Here is a 14,944-nt window from a genome sequence, read left to right as displayed (position 1 = left end):
TATCTCCAGAGAAGGAGACCCCACAACCTCTCTGGGCAGCCTGTCCCAGTGCTCTGTCACACTCACATTGAAGAAGTTTTTCTTTATGTTCACATGGAACCTCCTATGCTCCAGCTTGCACCCGTTGCCCCTTGTCCTGTCATTGGACATCACTGAGAAGAGCCTGGCTCTGTCCTCCTGACATTCACCTTTGATATATCTATAGACATTAATGAGGTCACCCCTCAGTCTCCTCCAGGCTAACGAGACCCAGCTTCCTCAGCCTGTCCTCATAAGAAAGATGATCCACTCCCTTCATCATCTTGGTGGCCCTGTGCTGGGCTCTTTCAAGTAGTTCCCTGTCCTTCCTGAACTGAGGGGCTCAGAACTGGACATAGTATTCCAGATGTGGTCTCACCAGGGCAGAGCAGAGAGGGAGAAGAACCTCTCTTGACCTACTAACCACACCCCTTCTAATACACCCCAGGATGCCACTGGCCTTCTTGGCCACATTGCTGGCTCATGATCATCCTGCTGCCCACCAGGACCCCCAGGTCCCTTTCCCATGCACTGCTCTCCAACAGATCCATCCACAACCTATAGTGACACCTGCAGTTGTTCTTCCCCAGATGCCCTTGCTATATTTCATTAAATATCTCCCTGTCCAACTCTCCAGCCTGGCCAGATCTCTCTGGATGGCAGCACAGCCTTCCGGTGCATCAGCCACTCCTCCCAGTTTGGTGTCATCGGCAAACTTGCTGGTGGTGGGTGCACTCTAGTCCCTCATCCAGGTTTTTGATGAATATATTGAATAGTACCTGTCCCAGTACCAATCCCTGAGGGACTCCACTAGATACAGGCCTCCAGCTAGGCTCTGTCCCATTGACCATGAGCCTCTGACTTCTTAAAGAAGAAGAGAATATTAATGATAAAAGAATACAAAAACCCAAGTGATGCATGGCACAATTGCTCATCAGCAGGAACCGATACTCGGCTAGATCCTGAGCCACCCCCCTCCTGGCCATCTCCCCAGTTATATGCTGAATTTAACACATGGTATGGAATATCCCTTTGGCCAGCTTGGGTCACCTGCCCTGGCTGTGTCCCCTCCAAGCTTCCTGGGTGTCCCCTCACCTTCTTGTTGGCAGGGCAGTGTGAGAAGCTGAAAAATCCTTGACTGCTTGACAACAACTAAAACCATCAGTGTGTTATCAACATGATTCTCACCCTAAATCCCAAACACAGCACTACACCAGCTGCTAGGAAGAAAATTAACTCCATCCCTGCCAAAACCAGGACAGTGAGAGATCAGGAAACGCAGAGAGTATCTGGGTCAGTTGTGAAAGGACTGTATGTTGCAGTGTGATAAAAGCATATTCCAGAAATGAAGTTTCATGATTTTGACAGAAGAGGGAGGCTGTGTGCAAGCAAAGAGAGTAGGCTGGGGTTTTTTTCTGCATTGCTGGAAAGGAAGGTGGTATTCTGGAACAGTTCTTTTCCCTGGAGTGTTGTTGCCCCAAAAGCGGGGTTGTTACCCAGGGTGGGTTAAGCCGATATCCCCCCAGAGCAGAGGTGTTTGATTTATTCCATGCCTGTGCAGAGACACACTGCTGGGTGGTGATTCTACAAAGCTGGCACACCACCCACAGCATCTGCAACATACTGATCTTGGTACAGAAAAACCCACTAAAGTTACACCAATGGGTTAGTAATTACCACATCATCTACTCCTGGCCAAGCATACTCAAATTAGCAGGCTTGCTCCCTGAAGGTGTGAGAGGGCAATTTGCATAGTCCTTTAATTGGGTGGGTGGTCACGAACTGCCCCTGCCACCTTCAGCTGTCCCCCAGCTACTGCCCATTTTTGTTGACTTCAGGCCTCTCTGGCCACCCCCCAGCTGCTGGGGCAGGACGGTTCCTCTTTATCAGTCCTTTGGCTCTTCTCCAAGGATACTTTTGAGCAAAGCCTGCTCTTTATCAGTCCTTCAGCCCTTCTTCAAGGGGAGAGTTGCTAGCAAAGCAAAGCAGTGCATTTACCCCTAAATTAAACAGTGTCTGAGCACTGACCCAAACACTCTTCTGTCTCTGTAAAGTGGGAAATTCTCTTTTATAGGTATCACCATTTCTAGTTCTGGTTTGGTTTGTTTTATCCCCCACCTGCCTCTTCTTGCTCTCCCGTTATTTGGTTTGCAGTCCTTTACACCACTGATAACCCTGCAGAGACTCAGTTGGGAATTGCCTGAGGACTCTCCACAAGCTCTTTCTGACTGAGGGCAATATCAATCAGGTCCATTTTTTTCCATACTCTGCTTTGTCTCACAATAGTTCCCCTAGAGATGGAAATGAAAATTTAATTACAGGAGCCTTCAACCACCTTTTTTGTTTCCAAAGTCTGCTTTGAATACACCCTGCATATTTATGACCGAAGGAATAATACCCTGAATAAATATTTTTTTCTCTTTGTGTTACATTCCTCTTCTGTGTGTTTTAAGCCCTGTGATTGGAAGGGGTGTGGCATTGATTTGACTGACAGAAAGTGCTCAGCCAGGGCCTGTTCAGAAGTGATATGACAATTATTTCAATCTCTCCTGGACAAAATGCTGATAAACGGCCCATCTGCTTTTATCTCATAGGCAGCAGGGGCTCTGCGGTGTTAATGCCTTCATTGCTTCAGAGAACAGTGGCAGGGCAGGCATTCTACCTCCACCTAAGAGATGGGCTTTTAGCTGTCAGGGCTTTGAATTTTAAACAGACAGAAGTACTGTCCATAGGCTTGAGCTTGTTCTCTGTACGTGGGGGTGTATAACCCACAGCCTCCAAATGTACCTCTGTGATAACAGGCGCCCTACCTGAGTTTCAAAAAGGCACTAGGTGGGTTTGACTGTATGCAGATGTCATTAGATGTAGTCCTTAAAGTCAACTAAAGAGCACAAGGTATGTAGCTGTTATATAGGTATGTATGAACATTCCTCTGGCAGAGTTAGAAGATCAAGTATATATCAGAGGAGGGTCATGAAGGTGACCAGAGGGCTGGAGCACCTTGTGGAAAATGCTGGGAAATGTTGCTTTTGCAAATTGAAAAGGGTTATTGTATTGATGACTTGAAAGGTGAAGGACTCAGGCTGCCTCATCATAAATCCTTTGGAGAGGAATTTAGGAAGATAAGGAAGTTTTGCTGTTAATTGTGTTAAAAGAATCATGGCACAACCTATCTCCCAATTAGAATACACAGCCCTGTTAATGGATGCAGATGAAATTTATATCCATACGTCAGACAATTAATTGTGACTCAGGTGGAATGTAAGAGTTATCTGGCACCACAAACAGGTTTTTGCAATGTTCAGGTGATTTATGGGGGGGATGGTTGTGATTTGACTCAATTTTGAATTACTTTGGGGTCCCGTTCCAGCAGAGATAGCTCACAGGAAAGGTGCTGCTGCGTAATTAAAACTAAAGCCTGGATGGGGGCTCTGTATTCCTTCAACAAACTTTAGGTCCTAATTAAGCCCCACTATTCAGATAACAAACATTTGTCCCAGACAAAAGGAATATTAATAACTTGGTACCCTGACAGACATGAAAGCACCTAAGTTGAAAAACTTAATCCACAGGGAAACAGGGGAGGGAAACTTTTACTTCACGTGTTCTTGTGATACATAAGTTTAAGTAATCTTCATCAAATGTTAACAGTTATTATTGATTATTGGAAATGTCAATTGTTTGAATGTTTTGATTGTAGCTATTGGACTATTGTGCACACACTTCTCTTTTCCTTCCTCCTTGCTTTACCCCTATCCTCTATCCATCACGGAGTACCATCTATAAGATGGCAATATTGAGCCACGGGGTGGTGTGAAGGACTGTGTCCCTCAACGAATGCCTGTAGCAGTGGACATATGTCTCAACATTGCTGAAATATTGCACCTCTTGCTATTACTGCTATTTGTGTTAAAGGGGACTTGCTAACAAGACGTTCATAAAGGGTTAAGGAAGACTTGCTAACAGGATGGTTTGAAGTGCCACAGTGGTGACCTCCCATAAACAATGCCTCACTTGAACAACTCTGCCTCACTGGTAAAGAAGAAACATCAATTGAGACATAAGCCTGAGTCTAACACCATATTTTGAGTAAATTATGCACTCAAGGATGATGTGCTCTGTGAAAATAAAGTGATTTCTTTGATAAGTCGCAGTTCCCCCCCATCGGTCTAACAAACTCCTTACCTGTTCATGAATTCCTTGCTTGTCTTGTAATTGGTGATAAATTCAGGCAAAGCATTTCACTGTAACTACTTCAAGCTCCCCCTTGTTCTTCAAGGTATACAAAACCTGCTGAAACCAAACTTGTAGTTTGGATCAGAGTCAAGGGGTAACTGAGTCTGCGCAAGACAGAAGGTTACTTGCGGTGACGAAGAGGAGCCATCCGACTTCATCCCCACGACCCTCAACGACCACCACCAAACAGCAGTGCGCAGGTGCAGTGGGGAGGAGTTTATGGAAATCACTTCTTGGAACTCATTTTAATAAGAAGTGGGATAGGTTATTAATATGTTCAGGTATATGGGGTAACCTAATGATTTCGGATGAGGATATGGTATAAAAGTGCTACCAACTCTGACCAAAGGTGTGCCTACTTTGTTAGGTCACCTGCTCTTCAAAGAACGTATAAGAAATAACTGCTTCACTAATGTGTCTACCTCGAGTTCTTTCTTAGGACCATTGGCATTTCTAACAACCTCTTCTAGGAGGATGGGCTGAGAGAGTTGGGCTTGCTCAGCCTGGAGAAGAGAAGGCTCTGGGGAGAGGTTGTAGTGGCCTTCCAGTACCTGAAGAGGGCCTACAGGAAAGCTGGGGAGGGACTCTTTAGAAGGGCACATAGTGATAGGATGAGGGGAAATGGTTTTAAATTGGAAGGGGGTAGATTTAGATTGGATATTAGGAAGAAATTCTTCACTGTGAGGTTGGTGATGCCCTTGTATGGGTTGCCCAGAGAAGCTGTGGCTGCCCCCAAGACTGCTCAAGGCTGCATCCTACCTGTGTCCAAGGCCAGGTTGGATGCGGCCTTGAGCAGCCCGGTGTAGTGAGAGCAACACCTGTCCCTGCCCAGGGAGGGGGGCTGGAACTTGATCTTTAAGGTCCCTTCCAGCCCTAACCATTGTATGATTCTGTGCTAAGAGAAGTGAGATACTATTTTAAGTAATCTGGTATGTGCAGTATCTTAAATTGGACTGACACCTAGTGGTGGCCATACCTAAGACATCTCAAAACTGCTTTTCTCAGGAGAGGCCAGCCAAGACCTGGATTTGCTCACAAGGAGAGCTGTCCCTGCGGTTTCTGCCCTCCATTCTTCCTGAAGTTCCCATCTTCCTCCTGCCTGTTCTTCCCTTTCATCATCCTTTGGGGTGCACTGCTTTGCCATATGCAGCTAGGCCTATATTTTGACAGAGCAGACACGATTGCTGTAGTACTTCAGAGCCCAAATAATTTTTCCTGCTCTTTCCTGCTGAAGAGCTGATGATGCACTTTGTGTGTCTAAATTAGAAAGCAAAGGAGATGTTTCAGGATGTTTTCTGCCAGTATCCAGCTGATTAAACAGCTTCTGTTAAAGAGGTGCAGCTTTCACTTGAAAAGACCTTTAAAGGAAAGAAACCCAACCGAACAGTTAATTAGTGGGGCTTGTGGCTAGTTGCTAAGGAGGTGCAGCATAAAGTCTAAAAACAGGGGCATTGGCATCAAGCTTGTCTTGAAGAGGGTTGGGAGGAGAAGGGTTAAGGACCAGCTCATCCAGAGAGAGCAGCAGATCTTTTTCCTTGCAGCTATTTAGTCGTGATGGACTTTAAAGGAGAGGTACATTTAAAAAGGAGGTTCCCACAGCTGAGGAACAGAAGCACTGAGTGCATGAAAAAAAAAAGCCAGGAAGAATTATCACTTTCAGAGTCACTGGAATATATTGATCATGATATAATAGCAACCCTGGGCTGTTGGTTTACTTTACACGTTCTACTTCACAACATTTGTTTTGCAAGACGGAGCTACTTCTAATGCTTCTTTCCCATAGCTCAGACCATCCCAGCCACACTACAGTGCATACAGAAATGGCTTTACTCACCAGCTAGAGGCCTGCACTCTAACCTGGGTAGCACTGCTCATCTCAGGATTATTTCACTACTTATTTAATTAATTTTTAAGTATTTTCTGAACTAGACCCAAGACTATACAGCACTAGTGGGTTACAGGGCCTGGTTTGATGCATTTTGCCTGTGTCTAGAGCTTTCATAGAATCATAGAATGGTCTGCGTTGGAAGGGACCCCCAAGGATCTTAGAGTTCCAACCCCCCTGCCACAGGCAGGGCCACCAACTTCCAGGCCTGGATCTACACAAGGTTGCCCAGGGCCCCATCCAACCTGACCTTGAACATTTCCAGTGATGGGGCATCCACCACCTCTCTGGACAGCCTGTTCCAGCACCTCACCACTCTTTCTGTAAAAAACTTCCCCAATATCTAACCTAAACCTTCCCTCCTTTGGCTGTAATCCATTCCCCCTTGTCCTGCCTGTTTTGTCTGTCATTTCCAATTTATTTTTTTATGAGACTCTAATCATACCATAATGTCTATATACGTATAGAGAGTACAAATAAAGGCAGGGATGCAAATGGGCCTAAATCCCTGAAGATGAATAATTTAAGAATGCAGCACCAAGGTTAGTCATAATCCTGCAATATAATTTTTCCCCTCCCTGCCTCTTCATTTATTCGTGAATACGCTGGTTTTCCTAAGGAAGAAGGTTCTTTGCTCTTACAGGCAGTTGTTCATGTGGCTTCAGTATTTATGCTAGATGTATTTTGGCAGTTAATAGAAAAATTATCTTACTATGTTTGCCAGTGATTATAAAAATATAAACATTCCACTTTCTGCAAATCAAAGTCCCAAGGGAAAGGGGATGAGAATGGAAAAAAAAATCATGGGTTGAGGTAAAGACAGTTTAATAGGATAACAAAGGAAGAGAATTATAGTAATAACAATAATAATGCCAGTGAAGCATACATGCAATTGTTCACTGGATGCAGAAAAAACTCCAGTTATATCTCTATATATAACTGCCCAGTTACATCTGGAGCACGAGGTTATATGTTATGGAATATCCCTTGGGCCAGCCTGGGCCAGCTGTCCTGGCTGTGCTCTCCCAGCTTCTTCTGCTGGGAGAAGAAGCCCAGCAGGCCATGAGAAGCTGAAAAGTCCTTCCTTTAGTGTAGATGCTACAACCACCTAGCAAACTAAAAATATCAGTGTGTTATCAACACCAAAACACAGCTCTATACCAGCTACTAGAAAGGAAACTAACTCTATCCCAGCCAAAACCAGGACAAATTAAAACAAAAAAATGTTCTAAGCAGCATTCACCAGATTTGCAAGTGGCTGAAATAATTGACAATTAGACAGTCAGGGTTCCTATGTCTCTCCAAGCATCCTGGTCCTATTTCGAGTAAGTGGAAGGTAGCTAAGGTATCATGTCCTAGATTACCACTGAAAAAGTACCAAACTTCCCGTTCTACTGACCAAAAGGACATCTCTGTAAGTTAGTTGCTTATTGTGCTGATTTTGGCTGGGATAGAGTTAATTTTCTTTGTATTAGCTAATATAGGGCTGGGGGTTTTGGGTTTTGAGACAGGACTTGTGCTGGGGTCCCATGTAGCAAGAGGGTAACACCCTGCTGTCATGTCCTACTGCAGCATCACTCCCCTCCTCCCTTCAGCTTGGCCCCGTTGCTACCCTCAGATCACTCTTGGATCTTCCACAAGAGTGACACAGAAAAATTGCAATGGCTCTGTCAAATGCTGTGGTAGAGCATTAGTAAACTGACTAGAAATGGGTTATGGTATGTAAACTTCCTAATGGTACGCTTCCAGCTACTGCTGATAACTGATGATAGCATGGAAATGACCCTGCAGTTACCAGATGGCTCCTTAAATCACTGCAGTGAATGCACTGCTGTGTGAGCAACACAAGGCCATGTTCAGCATGCTGTCTCTGATGCTGCCTACAGAAGCCTAGCACGCTTACACAGCTCCTGTGCTGCTGCTGCTGGTGATACAGAAGACTTTGTGGCCTATTTACAGGGACTGCTCTGATCTCAGCAGTAAGATAAAAGCCACGAGCCACAAAAAAGCCAGTCAAATAGCTCAGTTAAAGTTCACCACAAGTGTGCCAACTGCTCTGTGTTCCCCCCTCTTTCCAAAGAGGGTATGTATGCCAAAATGCTCGTGAGAAAGACACCACAGAGCTGTTGGCACTGAGGGTACCACACTGAGTGCTTCCAGTAGCACAGCTGCTTGCTGTAATGTGCATTTATCTGGGTGTTATCAATGCTGGCAGTGGTTAGCTTTCTGGCAGGCTTCTTACCACATCAGTGGGTGATATTCCACCTCTGGAAAGGAAAGGGTACAATTGTACTTCTTTTCCTTGCACTCTCATAACAAGAGGTCTGTGTACAAGGTCCTTACTGTTTCACTTAGTATTGCCAGTGTCATTAAGTCTCTCAGAATTGATTTGGCATTCACTTCAGTTGCTGAAGAGCCCTCTCTGGCACACCAAGGGCTGGTTACCTACAGCAGCAGTGGGCCTGTCCTCTGACTCAGAGCAGGAGCTGCTAGAAGAAAAGCACAATGGGCTCCACAAGATCACAGGGCAGAGAACATTTATTTTGAATACATGTGTGGCCCTTTCGTAGCCATGTCTTTTAAGGAGGGAAAAAAAGCTCTTAGCCAGATACTTACTATGGAAAAATATCAATTTAAATAATCTATGTCTCAGCTGAATTCTTAAGGAGAAAGGAAAATGGGGCCTTCAGATAGGTTGGTCATTGCCCTGTCTGCTTAAGGCCTGTCATGCTGCAGGCATGAGTGTCCCCAAGCCACTGCTCAAGTGCTGGTTCACGTGATATGGGGATGTCCAACAGAGAGGTGTGAGGATCAAACAAGTTTAGCATTGTGGAAGCTGAGAGGGTTTGCATAGAAGAGCAGGAGGCAAGGATGGGATTCCTTTCACAGGGCTGGAGCATAGTCAAGTGAGGAACAGACAGAGAGGTCATGTCATCCTTCCCTGTCCTGAGCTTTGGTAGTAGTGGAGACCTGGTCATGCACAACCCAGTGCTGCTACATATGCTTGCAGTTGAAGCAGCTCATCAGAACAGGGAAAGGCATCTGGCCATCCTTCCTGGTGCATTAGTATCTCACTTTTCATTTTCTTCTCTGTGATGCCAGTGTAGACCAGAGGTACAGCCTGTGTCACTGGGCTCTAGTATTCCCCTGCTGTGCTTGCAGAGACAGGCTTTGCCCCAAAATCATGGGTACAGCAGTTTGCTAGGTTAGTGTTTACATGGCAAGATGGAAAGGATGAATGCCCTGGGTGTTTGACCTTAGGAAGCCTCAGGTCTATTGGGACAAGCAAGCAGTGGACTGTGGCAAGTGGGGTGATGTGATATTAGCAAGTTCTTGTGCAAACAACCTCTGAACAGCAATCTCTGCTACCATCTTACCCCAGACACCCCGAGGTTTCAGTCTGGAGAATTATTATGTAGACGAGGAGGCTGCCTACTCCTGGGCTTGCTTCTCAGGGCTATTTTGGCACATGGACACAGCCTGTGAGGACATTTTTCTATTTCTTGTGTAAGAATGGCTTAATCAGCTGGTGGCACATACCGAATCTTGCAATTGTATGCAAAACTAAACTCCCTGCTGCTGGGTCAGAAAGTTCCCAACTGTTCCTGTAAGAATTTCATGCCTCCAATCTCCCCCCAAAGAGTAGGATGAAAGCAGATATATTTCCCCCATCCTGAAAATAGCAAGCTTGGATTTTTAATTTATGTTTTTTTCTTTTTGGGGGGCTTTTCTAGTGCCCAAAACTAGGTTGTGAAATCCATGTGTAAGCTGCCTGGCGAGTTTCTTTGAACTAGCCGTCCCTGTTGATGCATCCAGTGTCTTTAAACACCACTGATTATGGAAGGTGCATGTTGGTATAGAAGAACACAGTATTGCCATCTCTTGGATGGTCAGCCAACAGTCCCATGCAATGCAAACTGTAGCACTTAATGTTGCTGTCACAAGTGCTGTTTAACAGTATTATCTCAGCTCATTTTCTCTGCTGTGCAAGTGTAAGAAAATCTAATATGAGAGTCTCATGAACTTCTGTTACTATTGGGTTGGGTATTTGATGCTGATTTAACACTTTCAGGAAAAACTGAAAAAACTGAAATTTGATTCCTAAAATTATACAAATGTACTCTACAATGAGACTTCTAATCTCTTTTTTAGTGTTGTGTAATCAGAGTGAAGTGGGACTTACTCTTCTCCATGTATGACCTCAACTTCTTTATGAATACTCTTCCCATGTGTCTCTCATCACACTAAAATTAGTCCATATTGAGATGCATGAATTGGGGTATAGTGATAGGAGTGAATATTTGGGGACTACAAGAGTGTTCCAGAAGTTTCTGTGTTATCAGTATGCTGGCCAGCAGTTATACTTTCTGTGAGATAAACCTCCATAGATACTCTAAGATAATACCTCATTTTCCCCTCCAAGAGTAACTTAGTCCCAGCAAAATTTGCCCAGTGCTGGAGAGCATTCCACGAACAGCAGCCACACTGCCACATTCCTCTCCTCTCACAGCAAACCCCAACATTTCCTTTCCTCAGTTATGGCTCATTTACAAAGCCCAAATCTCAAATATATCCGTTCTATTAAAGGAAGTCAGTCCCAACCTCACAGTTGGATAATCTCATACTTTAATTGTAGATTAAAAGTTCTGGGGCTTTCAGTAATTGTTTGCATTTCATTTCGGATCTCTCAGCATTCATGAACAGTAGGGTTCATGCCCAGCCCATGTGCTTTTGGATTCTCTTGTTTTATGACAAAAACTGGGACAAAATGAATACAAGCAAAGGTTTTGAACACAGATGATTAGTGGAATAGATTGACCATGACTAAGAAGTCTTTGAAGCGAAGAGTTTTAATACCAACTGGCTGCAATGATTTCACTGCTATTAGAAAACATACTTCTTCATGTGACCCTATTGCTTTCCCCACTGAAATAATGTTTAAAAATTCTGTGTATTGCTATTCTAGTTTTCCTTTCCCATCTTTAATCACATTGGTTGGAAATAGCTGTGGGTAAGTCTCAAGTAATTGGATTTGAATAGCAGGTCATGACTTTTACTTGTAATCATACAGACATTTATAGCAACACTGTACACACACATACCTACACATCCTGAAGATGAACTGTGTCCAGTTGTGGATGACTAAGTTCTGACCAGTGTCCCTGTGGGCAAGGTTTCCAAAACCATTTGGTCAGTTACAGACTGCTTAGGTAAAAGGAAGGAAACTTTCAGCATTGAGGAGTTTACCTGTCTTTGTCCCAAAGCTCAAGTTTTCAAACGCCAGCCAAGGTTTAGCTTGAAAATAGCTCATCAGATCTGCTCTGAGGACAAGCACATGACACTCCACTAGGTATGATATGCAGAGCAGAGCCTCCCTTTCAGGTGCCTCTGTGCTCAGGCAGCCCGTGACTGCAGATTTTTATACTTCACAGCCAAGAAGTGATATTCTGATAGATGCACAGACCCCTAGAGAGATCTAACCCTAACATTTGTCCTATGCCCAGAGGTTATCCCTCCCCTTCTTTTCCTCCAGGCTTCACTCAATCCATTCATCCCCCAGCCTCTACTGATACTGGTGGTTTCCCTGGCCCATGTGCAGCACCTTGCACTTGGCCTTGTCGAACTTTACATGGTTCATATGGGACTACTCCTCTGGCCTGTCGAAGTCCCTCTGATGCCATCCCTTCCAATCAACAATAAGCTTGCTGTATGTGAAGGTTCAAGAGCATCTAAGGAACCTGGAGGTGCCCACATCCATGGGACCTGATGAGTTGCATCCACAGGTCCTGAGGGAACTGGAGGATGAAGTGGCTAAGCCATTCTCCATCACATTTGAGAAGTCTTGGCAGTCTGGTGACTGAGGATTGAATCCATGCTCAATCCTACTGTCTCTCATTAATGAAGATATTCGACAGTACTGGTTCCGACCGCTGAGGGACACCACTGAGCTGCTGAGTGCAGTTCTGGGCAAGCTCAAATGTCCTGTAAATGGGTATGAGTCACAAGGTTCAGAAAGTACTCCCTTTGCTTTCTGAACTCCTCCTCAGAGAGGACCCTGAGTGTAGCTAGGCCCAGTCTTAGTCCCAGACTTTGTCAATGGTTAATGGCTAAATGATTATCTGTGTAGCCACTTATCAAAGTCAGTGTTTGCCTGTCAGAGCCCTCTAAAGGACTTTCACTGAGACAGTTTTTCAAAGTTGGGAAAGATAGGTGATTTGTTAAGGTGACAAATACAAAAAGTTCAGAACTGCCATTGATGGATGCATTTACTGCAGTAGCACTAATATGTGGTTGTAGTGTCAGCAAAATGCTATCCCAGGTATTCTTCACCAAAAGGGCAAGTCGGGATGCTTACCAAGGAGGTGTCCCTGGCTTGGATGGAGGAGAAGGACCAGAACCCATTGACTGCATCTTTGGGGTCTTCAGTCTCTTTTCTCCCCACGGTGGGGGGGTACTTTCCTCAATATCCTTTATACCCCAACCTTAGCGGTTCCCCCCTCTGAGGTGATGTTCAACATGATTTGGGTGGAGCATTGAGTACTATAGTTATATATGTTTAGCATGTACTTCTTTGGGCTCATTATCATACTTAGAGGTGTCACCTTTAATATTAATTTCACAGATAATTTAGCAAAAGGTCTCACTACTATCAGCACTGTGGCCTTCAGGATTCTGTGTAGAAACTATTTGTCTGTTTATCCTGCATTCTTTAGGCAAAACAGGGTTGTTCTGACACCTTAGAACGCCATCAGCAGCTTCTCATGCTGACCTTGTGGATCTCCATCCACAATGTTTGCACAAGAGATAAGCAGACACTGGTGTTTATAACCTCTTACATGCAGTTCTCACAGCATCCATCCAATTCCTTATCTGTAGAAGAGTCTGTATCTCCAATTTGGAGAGAAGGATGTTATGTGGGACTGTGTCAAAGGCCTTTCAGAAGTCAAGGCAGATACGAAAGTTGCTCTCTCCTTGTCCACTGATTCAGTCATTCCATTGCAGAAGCCCACCAGGTTAGCCAGGCAGAATCTGCCCTTTGTGAAGCCAGAAATCTCAGAAAACAAGCATACCCTAACTTGTAAGCATTAAATCAATGTATGACAGGTGTCCTTGTTTCTGCATAGAAAACCTAGTTAGCAGAGCACCAATTGTGTGCTAACGCTCTAGGTTGTCTAAGTCTTACTTATAAATCATATATTTAGTAAACTCAATCACAGGGGGGGAAAATAATAATCTCAGAATTCAAGTATAAGGTTTTAAAAGGCTAGGGTTGCAAGAAGAGTTTAATAGAATATTTATGATGTCAGTGACTTGCCATTTATCATTGTTTCTGTGGATAGCTTCTCCTTGGGAATTAAAAAAAAATCTCTAAAGTCTGCTTTTGATAACAAAATTATTATTGTTCCTTCTTGTTTCATTTGCTAATTGAAAAATTCAGAGGTGAGGCTCGAATGTGCCACGTTAGCATATCCATATTATCCTGTTAGTGCAGAGAGCGCTAATAAAAAAGTCAATGCAATTAATCTTCATTCATCAGCCCGCAATAATCACTGTATTTAGCCTTGTGCTTGTTGACCAGCCTTGCATTGCTTTTTCACTTCCTCTGTAAACACCAGGAGTGAAGCCGAGGTTTTGTTTTAAGCGTTACTCTGGTTTAGAAATAGAACTTCATGTTTCTATTCTGCTCCTTGCATCAGACCCGAAAGCCTTCATTAGGCAGAAGTGCCCAGTGTGCACATTGCTTACAGATGTTGCTGGAAATAGCCAGCGTGAGCATTGCTTCCTGAAATTGCCACAATATATTGAGCTATGTTTAGCAAATTAAAATCATTGTTTATTTGGAAGAGCTTCACGCACCATATATTCGCTGTCAGGTCTGCACTTCCTGAGGGGGAATACATCCTTGAATAACATGAACCTGTTTTGGAGATAGTTGCCATGAAAATCTAGTGGCTGGTGCTATTCCATGCTGCTAGACTATTTTTTTTTTCAGGCTTCAGTTCCTTTGGCAAATGGGGAAAGCATAGAACTGGTGAAGGTAATAGTCTGAAAATTCAAGAAGTGTGGACAGTTTTTGAGAAGGGCCATTCTTGTGGAGTCAGAGTAAGGAAATTTTGAGCGGTTGCCAAATTTTAGGCAAACCTAATCATGCTACAGACCAGAGTAGCCAGCATTTTTATAAATGGCATGTGTCTGTGTGCTGTTGTATAGTCAAGGAGGCTTTATGAATGTCTTTCTAGAAATCTGGAGGCTTGTTGCCTTCTTGTTGATGAAAATAAGTAACCGAGGAACAAAGTTTCTTGGTCTCTCGTTTGATATATCTGCTGATGAAAAAGGACCATTATACAGTTTTTCCTGAATTGAGGACCAAAAATTCCCTCTGACTTCCTATGTTCACATTTTACTGTGTATGCAGTGGGAAAGCCATTGAATCTTGGCAGCTGTAACTTTTGTTTCCATGGTCTTGCACATCAGCACTCATGACATGGTGAACGGTTAAAACTAATTCTGTGGGTGCTACTTGTTCCTCTCTTTGCAGCTGCTGTTTCTGTCACAAGAGTCCTTTTCACTGCCTTGTGTAGAAATGTTGTGTTTTCCAGGCTTATTCACAGCTCTAAAGCCATCACACTCCATTGTGAAGCTTAGTAGATGCAATTAACATCATCCTTTCTCAGCAACCATCCTTTGCTTGTGCTCTTTTCTCTCTTGAACTGTTCATGACTAAGTGGATGTGTTTCTCCATAAATCTGTGGTGTACTGACATCTAGAAAATTTCCTAATTGGTCCTCTCAGCTCATGAAGAAT

This window comes from Gallinula chloropus (assembly GCF_964237585.1).
Source record: "Gallinula chloropus genome assembly, chromosome: 1".
In the NCBI taxonomy this organism is placed as follows: Eukaryota; Metazoa; Chordata; class Aves; order Gruiformes; family Rallidae; genus Gallinula; species Gallinula chloropus.
This window is presented reverse-complemented; position numbering follows the sequence as displayed.